Raw genomic sequence first — 24,001 nt, 5'->3', positions numbered from 1 at the left:
TTTTTAAACAATAAAACGCATAAAATTTGCAAAATCTCATCGGTTCTTTATTTTAAACGTTAGATTGGTACATGACATTTACTTTTTGAAGATAATTTCATTTAAATGTTGACCGCGGCTGCGTCTTAGGTGGTCCATTCGGAAAATCCGCTTTTTTATCGACAAATTTTGTTCAGCGATGAGGCTCATTTCTGGTTGAATGGCTACGTAAATAAGCAAAATTGCCGCATTTGGAGTGAAGAGCAACCAGAAGCCGTTCAAGAACTGCCCATGCATCCCGAAAAATGCACTGTTTGGTGTGGTTTGTACGCTGGTGGAATCATTGGACCGTATTTTTTCAAAGATGCTGTTGGACGCAACGTTACAGTGAATGGCGATCGCTATCGTTCGATGCTAACAAACTTTTTGTTGCCAAAAATGGAAGAACTGAACTTGGTAGACATGTGGTTTCAACAAGATGGCGCTACATGCCACACAGCTCGCGATTCTATGGCCATTTTGAGGGAAAACTTCGGAGAACAATTCATCTCAAGAAATGGACCGGTAAGTTGGCCACCAAGATCATGCGATTTGACGCCTTTAGACTATTTTTTGTGGGGCTACGTCAAGTCTAAAGTTTACAGAAATAAGCCAGTAACTATTCCAGCTTTGGAAGACAACATTTCCGAAGAAATTCGGGCTATTCCGGCCGAAATGCTCGAAAAAGTTGCCCAAAATTGGACTTTCCGAATGGACCACCTAAGACGCAGCCGCGGTCAACATTTAAATAAAATTATCTTCAAAAAGTAAATGTCATGTACCAATCTAACGTTTAAAATAAAGAACCGATGAGATTTTGCAAATTTTATGCGTTTTATTGTTTAAAAAAGTTCTCAAGCTCTTAAAAAATCACCCTTTAGCTTTATTTTATGTAAAAATCTATGAAAAATCGAATGGAAGAGTGCACGCTGGTCGCACGAATCATTTGGTGGCTATTTTACCCCATTTCCTCCATTTTATGGTATTTTATTGTAAATCGTTCTTAAATCTAGGTAAAATTTATAGGAATTTTACTAATACTATGTTCACACCTGCATAAAATAACATGTTTAACGATAGTAATATAAAGTTAAATCCGCACTGTTCACACTAAGATTATGTTATACGCATGACATATTACTTGGAATTGAGTTTGTTTATAAACAAACTGCAAAAATGTCTACGTCACAGGTAGGAAGGAAAAAAATCTTTTGACAACATCCGAAAAATAAGAAATAAGCCAGGTACTTCTCCTAGCTATGAATGATATTATCGTTTCACGCTTATTGCCAACGTTTCGAATATTTTTGAGCAGCAAAGCAGGTACTTATCTGTATGATCCGTGAATTATCGGTATTCTGGGAGTTCATATCTGTATTGTGGCATAGAGGTCAAAAATCTGTATAAATACCGAGAAATCAGTATACCTGACAACGTTGGTACCAGTTTCCTGTTTTGTTTTATTATTATTACATGGCTACTTTGATGGAAAACTTCTTTTGTTGAACTACTTGTCAATTGACGTAGTCGAAAAGTGAAGCAAAATGCTAGCAGGGTTGTGCTTTACTGACAATTATATGATGTTATTTCGGGAAAACATGTTTTAATGTGACGTTTCTGAATATGAAATAACGCAAAAGTAAAACATGTTATTTTGCTTAAAACATTTAATCACAGTTAAAGCTTGTTTTAACTCATAGTGTGGCCATAGTATAAATCTAACTTATCTTATGTAAAAAAGTCGGTAGAATCGATTGTAAGAACCTACACTGGCCGCACGAAACGTTCTGGTGACTATTTTACCCAATTACTCCATTTCATGATATCTTATTGTAAATCGTCCTTAAATCTCGGTAAAATAGTCACCAGAACGTTTCGTGCGGCCAGTGTAGGTTCTTCCATTCGATTTTCTAGACTTTCTTACATGAAAGTAGGCTATTCCAGAATGCCGCACTCGACTTCTTTTCAAGTTACAGAACAAATACTACAAAAAACCTAAAACTGCTGGGAATTTGGGGTAAAACGAGCAGGATTGCTATTCGTGTGGCCATTGTAAATCATTCCATTGATTTCCGTTTTACATTTTTACATCAGAAACGCTTTAGTTCGTTGACCTATCTCAATTAGTTCATGAGTTACATAATTCTTTGCGGGTTTTCAAAGATTTTTTCCCACTGTGCATTGTTTTATTCTAGCACTAATTCGTTTTTTTTCGGTGTGTTGCAATGCAACTCACAAAAAAAGCCAATGATGAGATCATAATCTAGCTCAGTTGTTTGTCCGTGTGGAATATTTTATAAAAGTTTTAAAAACAATCTGAAAACTATTATATTACTTGTCAAAAATGCAATGGATTACAGCTGTTATAAACCTGTAGTCATTGCTGAATCCACTGTAAAACTATTATAAATTATAAATAAAACCTAAAAGTATGAAATTCTCTGAGGTGGACGCAGATATTTTCACCGAAGTGTGCACTTTGGTGTACGGTTCGCATGAGAGAAGTCTGGGGCTTGCAAATTCAGCAAGAATACAATTCATTTTTGTATTTTGCTGGAATATTTAGAGAGCAAGGCCAGCTCTATAAATTAATGAAAATTACACACGTGTTCGCTAACCAGTGCACACTTGGGTGTATTTAGGCGAGAGCACGTGAGAAAAAAATTGCACCAAAAATTGTCTATTCGACACTGAGAACAAGTGTGCATTCCTTTTTGTGTGGTGTTCGCCGGCTGATTGCTCAGTGTAGGCATGAATTTCTTGCAATTCACTGCATACAGGCTAAACTAACATTTGTTAGGACTTTAAATCTCACAAATTACACTAAAAAAATTGTATTGTTTTTTGCTATCCAACATGGAGTCAATTTTTTAACTTTCATTACTCATGAAAAAGTATTTGCTGTTCACCAAAACAGCATCTTAAAGGTGCTTTTTTTACTGTCTTTGTTTTTTGCTCTGCTAACCATCGACAGAAGCAAAAAAAAAGTTATTGTCTCCTTCGGTTCCTCTGCCAACGGTGCCCAGCACTGCGGAATGTAAATGTTATCAATCCACTTCCTTGCCGGGAGGCTACTTTGGAGCCGTGGAAGAGAGAGAGAGCGAGAAATAAAAGATCCCCACTTCGGAAAGCTTAATCGAGATGTGCACCGGGGTTAAGCCTCCCGAACCCATAAATTATCCTTCGACGGACGAACGGACGGACGGACGGTCAGACAAACAGGCCCGGGAAAAGGGAATAGCATTACATTGCAAAAGGTCCACCGGTAGATGAAATAATAAAAAAAATAATAACACAAGAAGCCGCGTGTACGCAGGTGACCATTAAAAGTGGCTCAAAGTATTGAAACACGGTCAGAACGACGACGTCGCAAACGTAGAACACACCTCGAGCAAATGCGTCCAACGGTTTGAAGTAAAACAAGAGGAAAAAAGAAAAAAAAAAGATATATAAAATGCCATAATTTTTTATGATGTCTTTTCCGAACAAGTGTCGAATCGATTGCCGTTGGAAACTTCGGTTGCAGCTGTACTGGCCGGGGACGGTGGCGAATTCGATCGGTTTTGTGCGAAGCTCGGATTTCTAAGAACTATTCCGTTATAACAATTTGGACTTATGATTCTTCTGAGGCGAAATCATTGATCTCGGATATTGAATTTTTGTCATACTAGATTCTCTTGACGAAACCTTAATAATATTTTTTTTGTCACGCCACCGAATCTGTAAACACCGGTTTTGGGTTCCCTCAATCCGGCTCTAATCACCATCATTCAGTAGTTTAATTAAACTAGTCAGTAAATCTGAGCGATCATCACCGATCATTTCGGAAACCCGGAGCGGAACGCTAACTCAATTATGATTATTACAACGGGTTTTCGAAGGTTCCTCGAGCTCGAAACCGAGTTTGGCAAATCTGTTTTTGATTATACCCGGACCGAAACGGACCGCGGACCATTTGGGTAAGGTAAATACTTTGGCACTTTTACTGTGTGATTTTTGTGTGCGTACTAAAATGGTCCAAAATTTGAAACAAACTGCGATACTTAAACCGGACGATTATCTCTCTGATTGCCATTAAATTGTTCTTCCGGGCAGTCCAATGGGTGAGGGGCGGGGAGGTGGAATCGGAGCTGAAATTATTATCGGTTTGGGGAGAATTTGCTTTAACAAACTAAACTGCGGAGTGTTATTTCAAGATTTTACGCTTTTTGCCAAGAATGGTTTTCCACATGAGCAAATCGCTTGCCATATCATTAAATTTTTGGAGAGGTAAAAATCATGACTTCCGTAGAATAAATCGGTTCACTGTCGCCTGTAGTTGTGGTTTTAGGTAGTCAATTTATTCAGCTATCAGCATTGGATTATTTCCTTATAAAGAAGAGTAGTTTCAGTATTTGATATTTGTCCTCTTTCGGACATGTTTACCAAACTTTAAAACTGAAAGGCAATAAAGAAGTGGAGTACCCGAAAAGAACGTTATCTAGCGTGGTATTCACAAATTGTCAGAACGATAGGATATAATGTTGTTTAATGTATTACCAAAAACCGTTTCAACAGAAAAACTGTCCGTGAAACTATTTCATCGAAAGTCATTTCATTGACAATTATTTCTCAGAAAACCGTTCCATTGTAAGTAATTTTCCTGTAAACTTTTCAGTCAAAAACTGTCTCGCTGGAAATCATTTGAACGGTTGAATGCAAACATCGGATAAGTGCAAGTTAGTTTGAAAACCCCGATTAAGTAGTTTAAAATGCTTCTGTAAAAAAAGGTTTGAAACCATAACTTTTTTTGTAAGAGCCGCGCAAAAAAATTTTGGATTCAAAAACTAGAGAAAACAAAGTTCTTTTTATATGATTCTTACATTCAAAGTTTTTCTGTCGCCAGTCGTAGCAAGCTATGCTTCGTTCACTGTGACAGACGCAAAAAAAAAATATACTCGAATGCTTTGAATCGGATAGAAACACACTTGCTTCGAAAGAAGTTTTATCCGGTTTTGTATTCGAATTCTTTTGTCCGGTTCTCTAAAAAAAGACATTTTTTGAACGATTTTTTCATTGTAAAATCCGCGTCCGGTTTCTGAATTCAATGTTTTTGTACGGCTTTCGCATTACAAGTTTATTTCAGTTCATGCGAAAAAAAAGTTTTAAACGATATTTTCATTGTAAAATACGTGTCTTGTTCTCCATCTTTCATCTTTTTATCTGGTTTTTGCATTGAAAAACACTTGAACTGGTTTTCTAAACTAAGTTGCACTTTACCGATTTTTGAATTCAGCCGTCCATTTCTCCGGAAGCTACTTCCATGGAAAGTTATTCGCCGCTTCAAAAACCGTGTCGTTTGAAACCGTTTTGCGGAAGGAAATTCTCCGAAAGTTGTTTCATCGAAACCTGCTTACCTACAATCTTTTTATTGGATCTCATTTTATCGAAGGCATTTCATCATGAGTCATTTGTCCGAAAACCATGTCATCGAAAACCGCGTTGCAGAAATTCATTTCTCCCAAAACCATTTTACCAAGCGCCGTTTCATCGAAAGTCATTTAACCGAAAATCGATTTTATTGAATACCTTTTTTCCATTTCACCAAGTCATTTCATCGCAAGCTGTTTCAACGTTTCGAGGCAAATACGTTTACGGCCATGAAAAATTAACTTTCGTTGAGAGTCGATTCATCGAAAATCGTTTCATCGTATGCCCATTCGTTGAGTCATTCCATCGAAAGCCACATGTCCGGAAGCCGTTTCACTTAAAATTATTTCACCAAAGGGCTTTCTTTCAGAAATCATTTCATGTTTTAAACCATGTCACCAAAAGCAATTGCGCCGAAAGCCAGTACGCCGAAAGCCATTCCACCGATGAATTTCGTCGAAAGTCGTTTCGTAGGAATCCGTGAAAGAACTCTCTCCGGAATTCTCCGGAAAACGTTTCATCGAAAGTCATTTCGCTGGAAGTCGTTTCACTGAGAGTTGTTTCGCTGGCAGTCACTTTTTCAAAAATTGTGATTGATTTATCCATTAACCATGTCTCCAAAAGGCTGTATGACTGAAAGACATTTCGGCGAAAACCATTTTTCTAATAGTCTATTTCTCAAAAAGATATTTTACCAAAAGTTGTTTCATCGAACAATTTTTCTATTGTGTATTTTTATTTGCGTAACGATAAATGAGCCATTTCTCCGTTAAGACATTTTTTGAACGAATTTTTCATTGTAAAATCCGTGTCCGGTTCCCGAATTCAATGTTTTTGTACGGCTTACGTGTCTTGTGTTTTTTTGCATTTCCATTTTTGCATTCCACTCTTCCATTTTGCGGAAGAAATTTCTCCAAAAGTCGTTTCATCGAAAGCCGTTTTTACCGGCAATCTTTTTATTGGAACTCATTATGCAGTAAACCGTTTCGCCGAGAAATATTTCTTCCAAAACCATTTTACCAAAATGCCGTTTCATCGAAAGTCATTTCACCGAAAACCGGTTTCATCGGAATACCTTTTCTCCATTTCACCAAGTCATTTCACCGAAAGCTGTTTCAACGTGCCGGAAGCCGTTTCACTTAAAATTAAACTCCAGAAACCGTTTCATCTTTCCAGAATTCATTTCACCGAAAGTCATTTCTCCGTAAACCATGCCACCAAAAGCAATTTCGCCGAAAGCCGTTGCATCGAGAGGCATTTCACCGAAAGCCGTTTCGTTACAACTCATCTAGTTCATAAAATCCACTTTCGTCGGAAGCCGTTTCTTAGGGATCAGGGTCATTTCGCCGGAAGGTTTATTTCGCCGAATGGGCCACTTCGCCGAATGCCATTTCGCCGAATCTTGAAATCGTATTTAAATCGTAATTGGAATTGCGACGCGAAGATGATAGCGTTAACGCCCATTTTGTTGACCTACAATTGCACTTCTTGAATGAAGGTTGATTCACGAACCTCAGAACGCAGTTCCCAAGAAAATTTGTTGACTATTATCTTCTGACCATCAAAGCAATTGCATAGGTGTAACTACCAGGCAAAAGTTTGTGGTATTTTCCGCTTATTAAGTGAAAATGAAAAATATCTAATGCGGCAACGCCACATCGTTTTGGTTCGGACCTAACAAAAGCAAAGAAATCTAGCTTGGAGTAGGTCGACTCAGCTTTGTGCCGCCGATCTTGGCTTCGGTTGTGTGGCTGCGCCCCATGAAGAGACATAACATACAGGAAACATGACCCTTTCGGCGAAATGACTCTTTCGGCGAAATGACCTATTAGGCGAAACGACTTTCGTCGAAATAGCTTTCGGCGAAATGGCCAGCTTCCGTTTCGTAGAAAGCCGTGAAAGAACTCTCTTCGGAATCCACCGGAAAACATTTCATCGAAAGTCATTTCGCTGAAAGTTGTTTCGCTGGCAGTCACTTCTTCAAAAATTGTGACTGATTTATCCATTAACCATGTATCCAAAGGCTGTATAGCTGAAAGCCATTCCAACAAAAACCATCTTTCCAGTAGCCTATTTACCGAATGAAATTTTGCTAAAAGTTGTTTCGTTGATTTAAGTTGTTTGATCGTGTATTATTATTTGCGTAACGATAAATGAGCCATTTTACCGAAAGCCATTTCTCCGTTAATCGTGCCATCGAAGTTAATCGTGTCTGAAAGCCAATTCGTCGAAAGCCATCTCACCGAAAGCCGTTTCGCCGAAGTTCATCTCGTAAAAAAAAACAATTACGTCGAAACCGTCGTTTCAGAAAAATCGATTGCCCCGAAGATCGTTCCGTCGAATACCATTTTCCGAAAGCCATTTGGACGTGAAAGAACGATCGCCGGAATTCACCAAAAACTGATTCATTAAAAATCGTTTCTTTTCATAATGGTAAATAGGACATTTTATTGAAAGCCATTTTACCGATAGCCTATTGCAGTTGTTTATCAGTGAACCTCAGTAAGCTAAAAGCTATTTCGTTGAAGCGCATTTCACCGGAAATGGGTTCAAAGAAAGCCGTTTCACAGGAAAACAACGGTTTCGAAACCCGTTTGAAGGAAGAAATGGCTCCGACAGCAGTTTCGCTGAAAACCTTTCCGCCAAAATAAATTTCATCCAAAACTGTTTCACGGAAAACTCCTTGGCCGAAATCCATTCCGCCAAAATTCATTTCTCTAGAAACCATTTACCGAAAGTCATTTGACCGGAAACCTTTTCGCTGAAATCGCTTTTCCCGAATCCTTTTATCGACGCAGAAATTTGGACGAAAATCGTTGTGAAAATAAAAAACTTTCGACGGAAACTGGTTCATTGATAATCGTTTTGACGAAAAGTTGCATTCATTGATGACTGCTTCACTGAAAATCATTTTACCGAATGACGTTTCGCCGAATCATTTTTTCCAAAGTCGTTTCGCCGAAAATCGTTTCTCCGAAAACTGTCTCGCAGAAAGTCGTTTTGCTGCAAAAATTCGCGGAAATTTATTTCGCCGACAACCGTTTTTTTTAACCGTGTCACCTAATGCTATTTCGTTGAAGCGCATTCCTCCGGAAACGATTTTATCGATAGCCGAAAATTGTTTTACTAAACACCGTTTCGCAAAGAAGAAAATTTGTTGAAATCAACTTCTTCGAAAACTATTTCACGGAAAGCCATTTCGCCGAAATTCATTATTACGGTAACCGTTTTGCCGAATACGCTTTCCCCAAATCCGTTTCACCGAAAGTCATTTCACAGAAATTTTAATGAAAATCCTCCGGAAAAATAAAAACTTTTGCCAGAAACCGAAGAATAGTATCCGCTGAAGGCCGATTCGCGGTACAACGTTTCACCGAATGACATTTCGTCGAGTTATTTCTTCCCAATACCGTTTCGCCGAAGATCGATTTTGTCCGAAAACCGTATGACCGAAAGTTGTTTCGCAGAGAGTCGTTTTGCTGAAAAGTTTCACCGACAGCCATTTCTCCTTTATGCTATTTTGTTGACACGCACTTCGCCAGTTCTTATCGATAGCAGAAAATCGTTTTGCTTAAAAACATGTCATTAGAAGCCTCTTCGCAAAATAAAGGCTTTCAAATCCCCCGTTTGAAAGAAGAAATTAGCTCCGACAGCAGTTTCGATGAAAGCCATTTCTCTTCCATTTGTTTTCCAGAAAACTTTTTACCGAAAGTCATTCTGTAACCGTTTATTCGAAAGCCACTTAAACGAAAATTGTTTTGAGGAATAAGAACTTTCGTCGGAAACCGGTTCACCAAGAACCGGTTCGACGGAAAGTCGTATCCGTTGAAGACCGACTCACGGGAATTCATCTGATTATTTCTTCTAAAACCGTTTCGTCGAAAATTGTTTCTCCGAAAATATCAGAATCCGATTAATAAAAAACAATCTCTTTGAATTGCGCCCCACAGAAAGCCGTTTCGCCGAAAATAATTTCACCGAAAACCATTTTCTTCGAAAACCATATTACCGAAAGTTGTACCGTAGAAAGTCAGTTTTCGGTGAAAATGTTTTCGGCGAACCAAATTTCGGAGCGTTGGATGCTGGGCACCAAAAGGCATTTGGCGATACGGTTTTTGGAGAACCAAAAGAAGAACGAAAGCCGTCCCTTCAAAAGTCACTTTCGTTTTCTTCTTCGTTGTGTATAAATCGTTTCGCCGCATGCTTTTTCTCAGTATCCAAAAGAGCTGGTCGGGTATTTCGATTCACCGAAACCTATTGCTCCGAAGAACGTGTCACCAAAATTTGTTTTGCTAGAACTAGCTTCGTTTGTTAGAAGACCGTTTCGCCGAGAGCTATTTAATCAAATTCCGTTTTAGCGTAAGCCGTTCCATAGAAAGCCATTTTGTCGAAGTTCGTATCCACGAATTCCGTAGATTTATTCAACGCAACAAGTTCATGTATTTGTTTAATCATTTACAGAGCTTCAAAAAAAGGATGGTTGCGGATCGAAGTCAGAGCTCCACGGTGGCGGAGTTTGTGGTGGGCCCTGTCTCTTGTGTAACGTCCTCATGAACTCGTGAACTGATCTCTGGTCTCTGAGTCTTGGAACTCTTCTCCAAAAGCTAAGCAAAAAACGCAAGTTATTAGTTTTGTATTGTAGCTAATTGATGAAAAGATTCGACGAATAATTACCCCGGTGAGAATCGCCAAGCTTGTGCATTGGCGGAAACCACACACAACACCAGTGCGGCACAGATGAGAAAGATTGATGTCTTCATTATGAAAAGATCCTTCGGATTTTTCTAGTTGGATTCAGCTAAAGACTCGCGCGGTTTAAATAGTTGGCTGAGGTTCTACCCGAATTGGTTTCATTTTACGGTGATTCAAAATGTCCAATCGTTCCTAAACAGGGGCTCAAATTGATTTGGTTCTTTGTGTTTCGTTGATAACACGATCGATTATGGTTACGAATAAATTAAACACGCTTTCGATATAGATTTTTCTCGCCTAAATGGAATATTCTTGGATATTACTTAAATTGAGATGTGATGTGAGCAAGCTTAATATTGTTGCTCATTCAAATGTATTCGTTTCACTTGTCAATTCCAGATCGACCCAAGTTGTCTTGAGTTTCGGCCAAGCTTAATTAGTTTCCTGTTCCATTTACTTAGTTTGATAGGCCACATTCCGTCTCCGGAGCAATTGAATGGTAAAATTTCACAATACTCGATCTTGAGTCACCTTATTCCACTCCCTCTAAATTCTCACGTTGCACGCGAAACCTTCTCGGATTCACACCTTGGTTCTTTTTTGACATTTTTGTTACATGCCCAGCCTACCATGATTTACTGTATTTTATCGATCCGCTAGTGTTTATATACTTGGCATAGTTTTCATAAATCATATGTCTGCGTCGCCTACTAGTTGAAAATCTGCATCAATCTTCAACGACCATGTCTCGAAGATGTTGGATTTGTGTGACCAATTGAAGATGGTTTCGTTTCTCTGAGTGTCAAATCTTCATTGCGCAAGTTTCAGTGCTATAGAAAATAACACATTAGATAGTGCATCACCCTGCTTCAATCCATCCATAAAGGCACAATGATGATTTGATTTATTATGATTCCATAGTTTGATTTATTATGATTATGCTTATGTCAGGAAAAGGCAATATAGAGGTATCAGTAACTATTACTTAGAGGCGTAATTTGTTGTATCAATCGTGGAGTTATTTAAGAATGACATAAAAAAGGAATTTATATGTAATTCAGAAAAGACAAATCAACAAGTTGGCGAAAATTGGTTTAATTACAATCAATATTAGAAGGTAATAAATACCCATCAGCAATACGATGTCAAGTCGAAATATACTTGACCTATTTGGTGGATTTCGAATAGATTTTTCACTTTAACACTCCAAATACCAAGCCTGAAAAGCAAGTTGGAACGGTAACTTCAAGCTGACATAGCTCAGCTGTTTTTCAACGAATCTCAATAAATTTTACACCGTCGAATTTTGTGAAGTTCGTAGATTGATTCAAAAACTTTGTAGCAGACGATTGGTAAAAAGTTTTTTTTTACGCGCCCAATATGCCCTATCTGCTTTCCAATTTTCTTTCCTTTTGCATAAACGTCGCATAGAAAATATTGAACAATTCAACTTTACCGAGTCATAAGTTTGTTGTTAGTTAACCGATTTTCGAAATTTGTTCCCCATTGGAAAGGTATTACTATCAGAAATAATTTGGCACAATTTTCCCAATAATAGAAATTCTCTGTATTTGTACCAAATTTCTTGAGACTCTTTGAAGGGATATATAATTTTGTTCATCAATACATTGTTTCTGGTAATGATTCCAATATTTTAGAGTAGAAAAATGTACATGTCATCGCTTTAATTTTTGAGTTATATACAAACATGTGAAAAAAAATTAAAACTTCATAAATATTTATAAGTTTATCGATTGTTCGAAGGTTTTCTTTTAATAGTGCAATAATTATAGTTGGGCGAAAATTGTAGCTGGTATCACTAGCAATCGAATGATGTGAAAAAATTTAAAGGTCGTCGCTTTGAATTTCGAGATATTTACGATCATGGTAAAAAGTCTCACCTTTTCTGAGGTCATCTATCTACAGTTTCCATTATAACTTTGGGTAGACAACACTATTTTTCGTTTTTTTTCAGTGCATTTTGTTTCCGGAAGTAGTACCTTTCCAACGATGAACAAATTTCGAAAATCGATTGACTAACAACAAAGTTATGACTCGGTAAAGTTGAAGTTCTCAATATCCGATTCGCGATGCAGGTGCCGCATGAATAGGGCACATTTTGAGCTTGGAAAAAAAAAACTTGGAACGGAAAAAATCAGATTTTCATTAGTTTTTCCTAAACGATCGTCAATAACGATATACTTAAAATAATCTACAAACTTCACAAAATTCGAGGGTGTAAAATTTATCGAAATTTCTCAAGTAACAACTGAGCTAACATGATAGCTCAAAGTTACCGTTCCAAATGGGTTAGTACAAACTAATTCACACCCTCTCATTCTGCTACTAACGCAGAAGGCGATACCGTTCTGTTGACCAAATATCAGCCTAGGATAAATATAAATTTGTCAGTGGCGGTCGTCAAACGGAGCGATAGCTAAGTGATTGCAAACAAAGTCCCTATCTCATGCCGCCCCGTGTAGGCATGAGATAGGAACTTGTGAGCAAGCTGCTCCTTTTGACGACCATCACTAACAAATTTATAGTTGTCCTGAAAAAAATCAAAGGATTTCTCAATTTTTATTTGACTGACGACAGAACTGAATTAAATGAGTTCAGTGCTTTAAAACCTATATGAAATTTATGTAGGAGACCCAAAAAAAATTTTTTTTTTTGTATGACCAGATTAATAAATGGTTGCACAAATGGTTGTACAAAAAAAGAGTCTTATGTGACTCTAAATGAAACTAAACTGTGTCTCATTTTGAAGTTCTGGGAACTACAGTCTATTGCACAAGTAAGACAGGGGTAATTATTTCGATAGTAATGATCATTTTGATTTCAATTCCGCTTCGATTGCTGGCGTCTTCAATTCGTGTAATCAACAATGTTTCTGAGAACGGCCTTGAAATTTCGAGTCATGTTTTCGACGAGGTTTAAAACCTAATTTGCTGGATGATAATGCCAAATCGTTTGAATTTCCCGAATACTAAGGAGTGTATCGAAAATAATCTATCCACATATATTGTGTTGTACGCATGTTTTTGTGATAGTTTTTTATGCTCACATCACAGCATGCTGTGCGTTTGGCTGTCAGCTTTCGTTTGTTTACTTGTTTGTGCGGTTGAAATTCTGCGTTTTCAAAATGTCGCGTATTGAAAAGGAAATGAAAATTATGATTCTGGACCATGAAAATTAATTCTTGATCATGCCAGTGTTAAAACCATCATTTATAAGTTTGGGGAAATCTATTCTTTGGATGAGCTACCAGGAAGAGGCAGAAAACCCGGTTCTTCCAACCCGAATCTGGATGAGAAAGTGATATCTCTAATCATAAAGACCAAATCAATGTCAATACGTAATTAGGCCAAAAAAGAAGGAACGAATGTCGGAATGATGCAGCGTATCAAGAAGCGAAATCATCTGAAGACCTACAAGAAGCAGAAAATCTCGAAAAAAAGTGTAGAACAGAAGAAGCGAACAGTAGCAAGGGCCCGAAAATTGTTTTCGCGTCTTTTGCAGTGTCCGGATGCATGCGTTTTGATGGGCGATGAGAGATGTAAAAGAAGGACTCAAAATCCCTTCCAGGTCCACAATACTTTACTGTCGTCGTTGGGGAGTATGTGAGCTATGCGGACAAGTCGATTCAAGTGGAGAAATTCGGTCGAAAGTTACTGATATGGCAAGCAATGTGTTCCTGTGGTTTGAAGTCAACAATTTTTTACGCAACCGGAACTATAAATGCAGAAATCTATCGATCTGAGTTGCTTCAGAAGAGGTTGCTGCCTTTATATAAGAAGTATATTACTCCACCACTGTTTTGGCTGGATTTAGCGTCGGCTCACTATGCCAAAAGCACTCTTAATTGGCTTGCGGAAATTCCTCTCAGCTTCGAACCATCGAACGTTACTGGGCAATCGCGAAGAGGGTCTTCAAGAAGACTGGTAGGGCAGCTGGGAACATGCAGGAGTTCAAAAAAATTTGGGCTCAAGCGTCCAAAAAATGCGATGCATTACTTGTCCGGAAGTTCGAAAATTCTTGAAGGAATAACTTAAATTTCATCCGGTTTTCATTATGCTCAAGTTTAAACTCGTACAATAAAAGATCAATTTTTAGTTTGAATAAAATATCGTTCTCGTCCGATCACCGAAGTTAAGCAACATCGGGCGCGATTAGTACTTGGATGGGTAACTTGAACTCGCACACAAAAATTTGTTTCATCCGAGGCAAATTTTCCGACGATTTTTCTTTGTTCTGTAGAATTTATTTCCGATTGGCGGTTCAATTTTTGCTATAAAATCCTAACATTCCAGCTCAAACTGTGAAGATGGTTAGTTTTTTCTTGAAAAGAACAAAAACTGCCGAAGCAAAGGCTTTGTAGAATTACGACACATTTTCTTTTTATATGAAGAAAACACTCAACGAGAAATCCACTTTTTATGAACCTTTACAAATCTGTATTAAATTTAGAAAATCTGTAATCTGATTTAACGAACGCGAACGCAAAAATCTATACAATACAAATAAATTTGTATGAATGGCATCTCTGGTTCTACATTTTGTTTTTAGAAGGGCTAATGCCTAAATAGTAACAATTCTTTTTTGTATTTTTTCATTCTCCAAATTAACCGCAGAGTAAAATTTTAAATTTGAAACGAAAGGTAATAAAAACGATCCAAACAATTTTAAACGTCGAAATAATTCTAAACTGTTTTTTTTTAAATATCGTGTGTTGTGTCATAGTTGGCATTAGGCCCTTTTTATGGAAAATTCTGACATTTTGAACCTGAGAGTGTAATAGTGCAATATTTTGGTTTTGATTGCTGTCGCCATTGCTAATTTATGGGATGAATAAAGGACCAACGATAGGATGAATATAAAACCTTTGAGATGAAATTAGGAGCACAGTAGTGAACATATCAGAAGTGATTTTTGATGATTTTTTGAATATTATTTTAATTTCCAAAGAATGTGAATCAATTCCCAATGTGGAGCAAGGCGAATTAAGCAGAAATATGAAAAAACCGTAGTGATTTTGGTGGCTAAATCAGGTTTTTAAGGTAACGTCCTTACAAATGAGATGAAATATCGAGCCCTTACCCTACTACGAAATATCAAAATCAACCGAATCTATAAATAGACCCTGTTGCACGTTCGCTAGCTTCAATCTATGATAATCGATGAACGAAGACACATCGAGTGCGCAAGCTGCCATCTACGTCAGGACAATGGAACTACACCCGACATTATTCAACTGGTGCCTTCAGTCAGTGGCGAATGTGAGGTTCCGTTCCTCCTGCTTAAACGCAGAAAAACAACAACTAGTTCTTCTGTGTTGGACGTTCGCAGTGTGATTTTCATGTCAAACAAAAGCGATTGCGTCATTCAGCTGCTATTCGTTAGCATTGGAGAAAAAGATAACGAAAAGTGGACAATGACGGGGAACATTACACAAAATCAGCCGGTCTAATGGCTCTGAATGTTATCTAAAGAACTATTAAGATTACTTCTTTACAAATCGAAGGTAAAAATCATCAGTTTATTGCAAATAGCTAATGAAATGATTAGCTTTGTGCACTTTTCACTGAACGAAAAATGTTCGAAAAGTGTTTAATATTGTAGAGAATTCCACAATTTGAACCTTCTAAGAGCCGGAAATTAAAGTCTGTCCCAGAAAGTATGGACGCAACCAAAAACCGCTGCCATTTCGCAATGGTTCAGAATCTGTAAATTTTGATGGCTGCGTCCTGTTGTTTACACTATTCTCTAACCACTTGTGCAGTTGTTTATTCGTTTTCATTAGGTTGTTTCGAAATGCGTGGGCTTATTGAAAATGGCTCAACAAAGGATCTCTGTTTGCCGAGTTTGTTGAACGCAAAAAATGGCGCTCAGTTTATTGATCTATTTTTTTTTCAAAATCAGCAAACGAAAGTCCCGCATCGGCCTTCCCGTTGGACGATTTATTGGACATTCTTCGGACCAACAGCTCAATGTATTGGACCAACGGATAACTTCCTTTGAACGTTTTTTTTTCTTGGATGTTCGTTCTAAAATTTAGTACAAACCCGAGGGCCAATGTGCTTCTAAGACACTAGAATAAACCTGCATTACAGTGTTATCAGTTTAGCTACATGTCAATTTTATTGAAAATATGCGGAGGATAGTGAAGTCCCAACTGACGGATAAACCAGTGCACGATTTGAAGCAGTTGTCTGTCCATTGATTACACGAAAAAAACGCTGATGTTTTTTACTCAATAAGTAGAATGTTGCAAGTACGTTTCATGCAATAATTTAATTATTTACAGAGCTTCCTAATTTGAAACAGCTGGATTCGGGTCGAAGTCTTCGAACCACGGGAATGGTTTTAGTTGGCTGAAAAAAAAAATCAATTTTGTATTTGTATGTATTTGTGTTTTAACCTGGTGGTGAATAACTTACTTTGCCGCTGCACCACATTTACAGAGTCGACCGGCAGAAACTAGGCCTACTACGAAAATCACAAAAAAGAGAAGAATTTTTAGTTGCATCTTTCCATCTGCAAAGTCTGTGACTGGCTCTGTGATTTAAATGGTTGACGGAAGCTCGGAAACAAATTGTTTTCGTTTCACGGCCCTTCAGCGAATCAAATCGTGCTTAAATAGGATGAAAATTGATTCGGTTCTCTGTGTTAAGCTGCTACTGGCATTGAATATGTTATTGTTCAGATTTAACAGGCTAACGAGCTATTTTTGAGAGAAAAAAAGTCATTTCCCGTTAAATGTGTGCAAACCCAATAAGAAAAAATGGATCGTTTGAAGGAAATCTCTAATCTCTGATTATCTCGACAAGGAAATAATATACTTGCTAGTGAAAACTTTACAGAACACATTTTTCTATAGATTTCAGATCTCTAGAAGTAATGCGCGAAATTGAAATCATACCAGAATAAAAAAAATTAATATCAGGGTTGAAAAAGTCTGACGTTTGAAGCACGAAATCGGTTTTTGCCAGCAGAAACAAAAACATAACCACGATGATTTTTTAGGCCTGTAAATTTGAATGATTGTCCGTGAAAAAAATGGTTCTCCAACACTATGTAACTTAGGTAATTCCAGCGAAACGACCTGTCAATCCGACTTAAGACAATGAAGTGCCAGCTCACGGATAAACCAGTGCACGATTCAAGGCAGCTATCTCGATGTCCAACGATTACGCGAGAGAAAACACGGATTGAATGTGGACAGGTTATTGTGAGCCGAAAACAACAAGGATGTCAAACTCAGTCCCACAAAAAACACTTTGATATTTGTTTATTGAATGTTTCAGTAATTATTTCGCAATATTTTAATTTTTTATTACAGAGTTTCTGTATTTGAATTATCCGGATTCGAGCTTCGAGCTGTTCGCCACTCTGAATGTTGTTGTTTCTCGCACCTACTGTAAATGGAGAATATTTGTGTTTTTAGCTGTTCTGGGACAATTTTCTTGAATACTTACTATGCCTTTCCACCCCAATATGTACATGGTTTTTCCGTGGGTTCATCGGCGAAAACTAGACCCACTGCAAACATTGCAAAAATGAGAAAAATTGTTAGTTTCATCTTTTTACCTGTAACGTTTGATAATTCGCACGATTTATATAGTTGGCTGAAGTTCCGAAATAAATTATTTCCATTTTACGGGGCTTCAGCCTATCGAATCGTGCCAAAATAGGATGAAAATTGATTCTGTTCTCTGTTGTGTTTAGTTGTTAATTCGATTGAGTATGCTTCCGATCAAATTTAACAGGTTTGAAAGTTGATCTTTTCGCTTTGGGCACGTAAAAAATATTGATCGTGGAAGAAAAAAAAGTGAACACGTTGGTAACAGAATCAAAATCTCATCGAAATATCAGAAATTTTCCACAGTTTTTTAAACAAATTCGTGAGCTAAATCTTTTTATCCGTTTCTTGCTTGAAATCAAATTTTCTTTGTCAATTGTATATGCTATAGCATAATTTACTTGTTGATAAGAAAACTTGCAAGCTCATCACTATCTGGTGGTGAAATAGTTGAATTGAACTAATTGGTCATCCGTAGTGTAGTGCTTTCCTAAGATCGTTGGAAAACGACCGACAAAATGTTTAGGATTTCGACTTAGAAAAGGAAGGATTATGATAGTTACTACAAATATACTTTTTTTCACCAGTCCCGGTCAAAAACTGTTTTGTTAGCATCGGTTAAACAAATCTGCCGTACCCGCTTTGCGTTGTAGAATCGGCCCCATATGACTAAGCTTTAATTCGAACGACGAGAAACACTCTCTTATTTCACTCCGAATGGTTCGAAATCAACATCGATTCCATCTTGGGCTCAACAGACCGGAGCTTTTTCTTTCCGGAATTCGCAAAAACCCGGCATGGTTCATTTAACATAGAAAAGACACCAGTGCGAGAGCGAATTTCTCTCGATGACCTGTCTGAGCATCACGAGTTAGCACGCTGCTGTGGGGATTCTCTCTGAAGCAACAAACGGTCGATTGTTCTCGTTTCGCGATCCGATTCTGTATGGGCAAAATTTTTAGAAAGAAGGGACGAAGTTGTAGTTTTTGAAGAGCTCCAATTTGAATCAATAAACGTTGTGAGAGTATGATTACATTCAAGGATGGCTTTCATCGTATCAAAGAACGCTCACTAGCACTTAGCTCTTCGCACGATTCAATCAGTGCCATCAAAGAGAGACGGATATCATCGCAGCAACAAAAACCCGGCATGGTTCATTTAACATAGAAAAGACACCAGTGCGAGAGCGAATTTCTCTCGATGACCTGTCTGAGCATCACGAGTTAGCACGCTGCTGTGGGGATTCTCTCTGAAGCAACAAACGGTCGATTGTTCTCGTTTCGCGATCCGATTCTGTATGGATAATTGCGATAGAATCATTTTACTATTGCCGCTTATTCTAATTATGTGCATATAACCTTTGTATAAGTTGTGTCTATGAAAATGTATGTGAATTCTCTACTCAAGGGTTTTGAAATAGTATTGCAACCTAGTATGAGAATCATCAAGTCGAATCGTCGATTCGAGTTTCTGCGATATTTGTTCTCTCTTGGTAAATTCCACACTGCACCGATCATTACCAGACTGTAAATTTTTTTTAAAGAGTCGTGAAATACTCAGAGTATGAAGTGAAGCGAAAAAATGTAGAAAAATTCTCTCACGGTTCGTGCATTGAGAGGCAGCGAGTTCTTGTAGCATCTTTTACCGGATGATTGAAAATGTTGTATACAATATAGATAAATATCGAGCAGCTTCTATCAAATTATCGGCAATCATCAACACTGATTACAGAACTGTCATTCAAATTATTGTTCATCGCTATCCTCTACTCTCTTTCTGGTGAAGCAAGGATAGTGTGTTAAAAAAAATCGATGCAATATTTGTTAAAGTGCTGCTCTGATGCGCTATGCGCCATGAAACGGAACAAATGGTAATCGGATTTACTAAGTTTTCCTGATCTCACTAACTACCAAAGATGACCAAATTTCGAATAACTTCAGATAGGATTGAAAAAGTCTATGGATTCGAACGCAATTCCGAGGGTTTTAAAGTCACTATAGAGATTGAATCACGATATCGGTTTAACCAGAAAAAAAAAAACAAAAAACACACGGAGCAGTGTCCGGTGAATATAGTGGGAGGGCAGAATTTTTCATTTCAGAGTTAATTCTGAATAAGTTTGTATGATTTTCGAAACATTGGTTCTAGCGGTGTCATACGGTGGCCACGTTTTTTCGAACGAATCAGTTGTCGTCTGTCTAACATCCTTCGTATCATTTTACTAAAATGGGATCATCCGATGTTGAAATCGTCTTTGGATTGGACTTTTGTAGACCCCTCAAGTATTAACAAACTGTTCGATTCAGTTTGACGAAATCGGACAGAGTGTTAAATTTTCTTGGAGTTGGCTACTAGAGTTTGAAAGTTATTATGTTGTTGATCGAGTTTAAATAACAAATGATAGCTGGTTCGCCTTTCGAACATTTCCGTTGGTCCCGTTGAAATAATCGCATAAATGACTCAACCGACCAAACGCAACTTTTTTATATCTGACCAATTTTCTCAGAAATGGCTACAATTCAAGGCTCGTTCGGAAAGAAAAAAACCACTATTGATTCATCGGTCACTTTCGGAAATCAAATGGTAGACTCATGCGGCTTCGACTATGTAATGGCATAAGTGACCTAGCCAACAAGCCGCACACTTTTCTATCTGCTTACTTTGCTCGAAGATGGTTGAACCGATTTTGTTAGCCGCAAGTATAGCAAAAGTACTGGTTATGGCAGAAGGGAGACATAAAGTTCATCTATCAATGTTTAATTCCTATCACAAAAATAGATTTAGTTTAGCCAAATCCACCCAAAATAGCTTTTACAAAGAAGTAATTTTCGTCGAATTCAACTATGCCGAAATATCCCAAACCTCTATTTTTACTTTCGTTTTACACTCTCCTTTTTATTTTAATTACAGAACGAATAATTTCCAGTACTGCCATTTAATCGTAACCCGTTCCACCGAATGTGTCATTTCGTGGAAAACGAATTCACCGAATATATTATTTTTGACTCCTGATTGACGGAGTAAAGTTTGATTGAAAAGTTGATTTTTGGAAAACCACTGGACCAATAGAAAATAGATAATAGACAAGAGACAATAGACAATGAACAATAGACAATAGACAATAGACAATAGACAATAAACAATAGACAATAGACAATAGACAATAGACAATAGACAATAGACAATAGACAATAGACAATAGACAATAGACAATAGACAATAGACAATAGACAATAGACAATAGACAATAGACAATAGACAATAGACAATAGACAATAGACAATAGACAATAGACAATAGACAATAGACAATAGACAATAGACAATAGACAATAGACAATAGACAATAGACAATAGACAATAGACAATAGACAATAGACAATAGACAATAGACAATAGACAATAGACAATAGACAATAGACAATAGACAATAGACAATAGACAATAGACAATAGACAATAGACAATAGACAATAGACAATAGACAATAGACAATAGACAATAGACAATAGACAATAGACAATAGACAATAGACAATAGACAATAGACAATAGACAATAGACAATAGACAATAGACAATAGACAATAGACAATAGACAATAGACAATAGACAATAGACAATAGACAATAGACAATAGACAATAGACAATAGACAATAGACAATAGACAATAGACAATAGACAATAGACAATAGACAATAGACAATAGACAATAGACAATAGACAATAGACAATAGACAATAGACAATAGACAATAGACAATAGACAATAGACAATAGACAATAGACAATAGACAATAGACAATAGACAATAGACAATAGACAATAGACAATAGACAATAGACAATAGACAATAGACAATAGACAATAGACAATAGACAATAGACAATAAACAATAGACAATAGACAATAGACAATAGACAATAGACAATAGACAATAGACAATAGACAATAGACAATAGACAATAGACAATAGACAATAGACAATAGACAATAGACAATAGACAATAGACAATAGACAATAGACAATAGACAATAGACAATAGACAATAGACAATAGACAATAGACAATAGACAATAGACAATAGACAATAGACAATAGACAATAGACAATAGACAATAGACAATAGACAATAGACAATAGACAATAGACAATAGACAATAGACAATAGACAATAGACAATAGACAATAGACAATAGACAATAGACAATAGACAATAGACAATAGACAATAGGCAATAGACAATAGACAATAGACAATAGACAATAGACAATGGACAATGGACAATAGACAATAGACAATAGACAATAGACAATAGACAATAGACAATAGACAATAGACAATAGACAATAGACAATAGACAATAGACAATAGACAATAGACAATAGACAATAGACAATGGACAATAGACAATAGACAATAGACAATAGACAATAGACAATAGATAATAGGCAATCGACAATCGACAAACGACAATCGACAATCGACAATCGACAATCGACAATCGACAATCGACAATCGACAATCGACAATCGATAATTGACAATCGGCAATCGACAATCGACAATAGACAATCGATAATCGACAACAGTCAATTTCGTTCGAAAAGAAGGCTTTGGAAAATCACATAAAAGTTAATCGTTCCCTCCAAAATTCGCACACCTAGTCGTTTGTATGCATGATGAATGAGGCTCGCCTCTAAGATTGCAAGATTCACTTTCTTCAGAGGTGTCGTGACCGAATTTCACAAACTTAGATTCGGTCGGTGCCGAATAGAATTTCCAAATTTTGTCGTGATCCGTCGTCTTCCGGTTCCGGAATTACAGCGTGATAAGTGTTAAAAGTTTCAAGCCGTTGGTAAGAGTGACGATGCAAAAAAATGTGCCTAATCCAGCAAGTAGTGAGATGATACCAGAAATACTGGTCATCGATTCCGTTATTAAAAAAAGGTATGACAAAATATTTATTCAAATAATCAGGACAATTTCAATAAATGTAATTTGTTTTTTTTTAATATCTTTGAATGATATTAAATTTTTTTTGAATGATATTAAAATTCGTTTTTTCGATGTGTGTAGTTAGACAGTTACAATCGATTTAGCAATAAAAATGTGTGGGTTATCAACATCAAATGTGTGGGTTAACACATCACAGTCGAGCAATTATGTTGCCAAAAAAGTACCGTGCTAAAAACAAATGGAACTAAAATACTATGCTGCAGAGTACTGCATTCAATCTTTCAAACAAAGTCGAAATCGACCCAGCAAGCTCTGAGAAAAAAAACTCCTAATTTTGCACACACATACAGACGCACAGACATTTGCCCAATTCGTCGAACTGAATCGATTGGTATATGAACAGGTTTGTATGAACGGTTGATAGGTAACACGTGATTTGGGACAAAATTTCATCAAAATAAAAAATGACGTTTTTTTCCAAATCGATTTTAAATTTTTAAAATCGATTTGTTTTAGTGTAGGACTCAATTAGGATTTTTTTTAGCATTTGTATTGAACAATTTGACTGATTTTGTGAGAATCACTAGTATAACATTTTTTGTACGATGTTTCGACAATAACTATTTGAATAAAATTGTGAAGAAAAAGTTAAACCTCTGTTAAAAGACAGTCTAGTACGATTTTGGAAAAAACACACTATGCAAAACGACTTTTTGTGGCAAAATCTACATGTCCAGAAAGTTTCATTCAATTCTGAGAGGATGCTGTCAACATTTGCTGGAGTTGGATCGAAAATACTCACTTATACTTACTCAAAAATCTGGGCAAATAACACGATAAACTTCAGATCGTTGAAATAAAGTAAAAATATAAACGGTCCATGGTGACTTGCTTGGGGAACTCCAGAGGTAACAGCAATTGGTAAGATTGTAAAGTCTCCAATTTTCACTATCATTTCGTGATCAGTAAGATAAGAGAGTGAAGCCGATTCAGAAATTACCTTGTAAATTCCAGTCTAATTAACTTCGAGATTGTTATGTGATGATTTATCTTGTCGAACGCAGCGGAGAAATCGGTGTAGATAGAATCTACTTGTATTCGTGATTGTAACGAACGTACGATAAAGAATGACCGAAACTTAGGTTCAAATGAAAGGTGTTATAATTCCATACATAACTCCTGAACTTCATTTGGATCTAACTATAAAGCACACCGGTAATAATTTGCGGTGGCAGGAAAGAAAAACACAAAAAACCGCCTCAACAAACGAAGCACACTGTGTGCGGTGTTCGATTTCGTACACGCGGTAAAGAAAACGAAAACCAACACCGAAGCACAGTTTTGA

At 37.0% G+C, this 24,001-nt stretch overlaps 1 protein-coding gene and 2 long non-coding RNA genes across 3 annotated transcripts in view; 1 reads left to right on the top strand and 2 right to left on the bottom strand.

Moving 5' to 3' along the window:
- LOC131438878 (fringe glycosyltransferase) overlaps positions 1-24,001 on the top strand; it is a 391,338-nt gene that overhangs the window by 266,851 nt on the left and 100,486 nt on the right. The gene's annotated exons all lie outside the window — the stretch shown is intronic.
- LOC131438882 (uncharacterized) lies at positions 9,810-11,448 on the bottom strand. The gene is made up of 2 exons (XR_009231003.1): positions 10,102-11,448; positions 9,810-10,031 (listed from the first exon to the last, which is right to left on the bottom strand). It is a non-coding gene; the product is annotated as an uncharacterized LOC131438882 (long non-coding RNA).
- Positions 17,399-17,807, bottom strand: LOC131438884 (uncharacterized). Its single transcript, XR_009231005.1, has 2 exons — positions 17,598-17,807; positions 17,399-17,537 (listed from the first exon to the last, which is right to left on the bottom strand). It is a non-coding gene; the product is annotated as an uncharacterized LOC131438884 (long non-coding RNA).

This window comes from Malaya genurostris, chromosome 3 (genome assembly GCF_030247185.1).
Source record: "Malaya genurostris strain Urasoe2022 chromosome 3, Malgen_1.1, whole genome shotgun sequence".
In the NCBI taxonomy this organism is placed as follows: Eukaryota; Metazoa; Arthropoda; class Insecta; order Diptera; family Culicidae; genus Malaya; species Malaya genurostris.
This window is presented reverse-complemented; position numbering and strand designations above follow the sequence as displayed.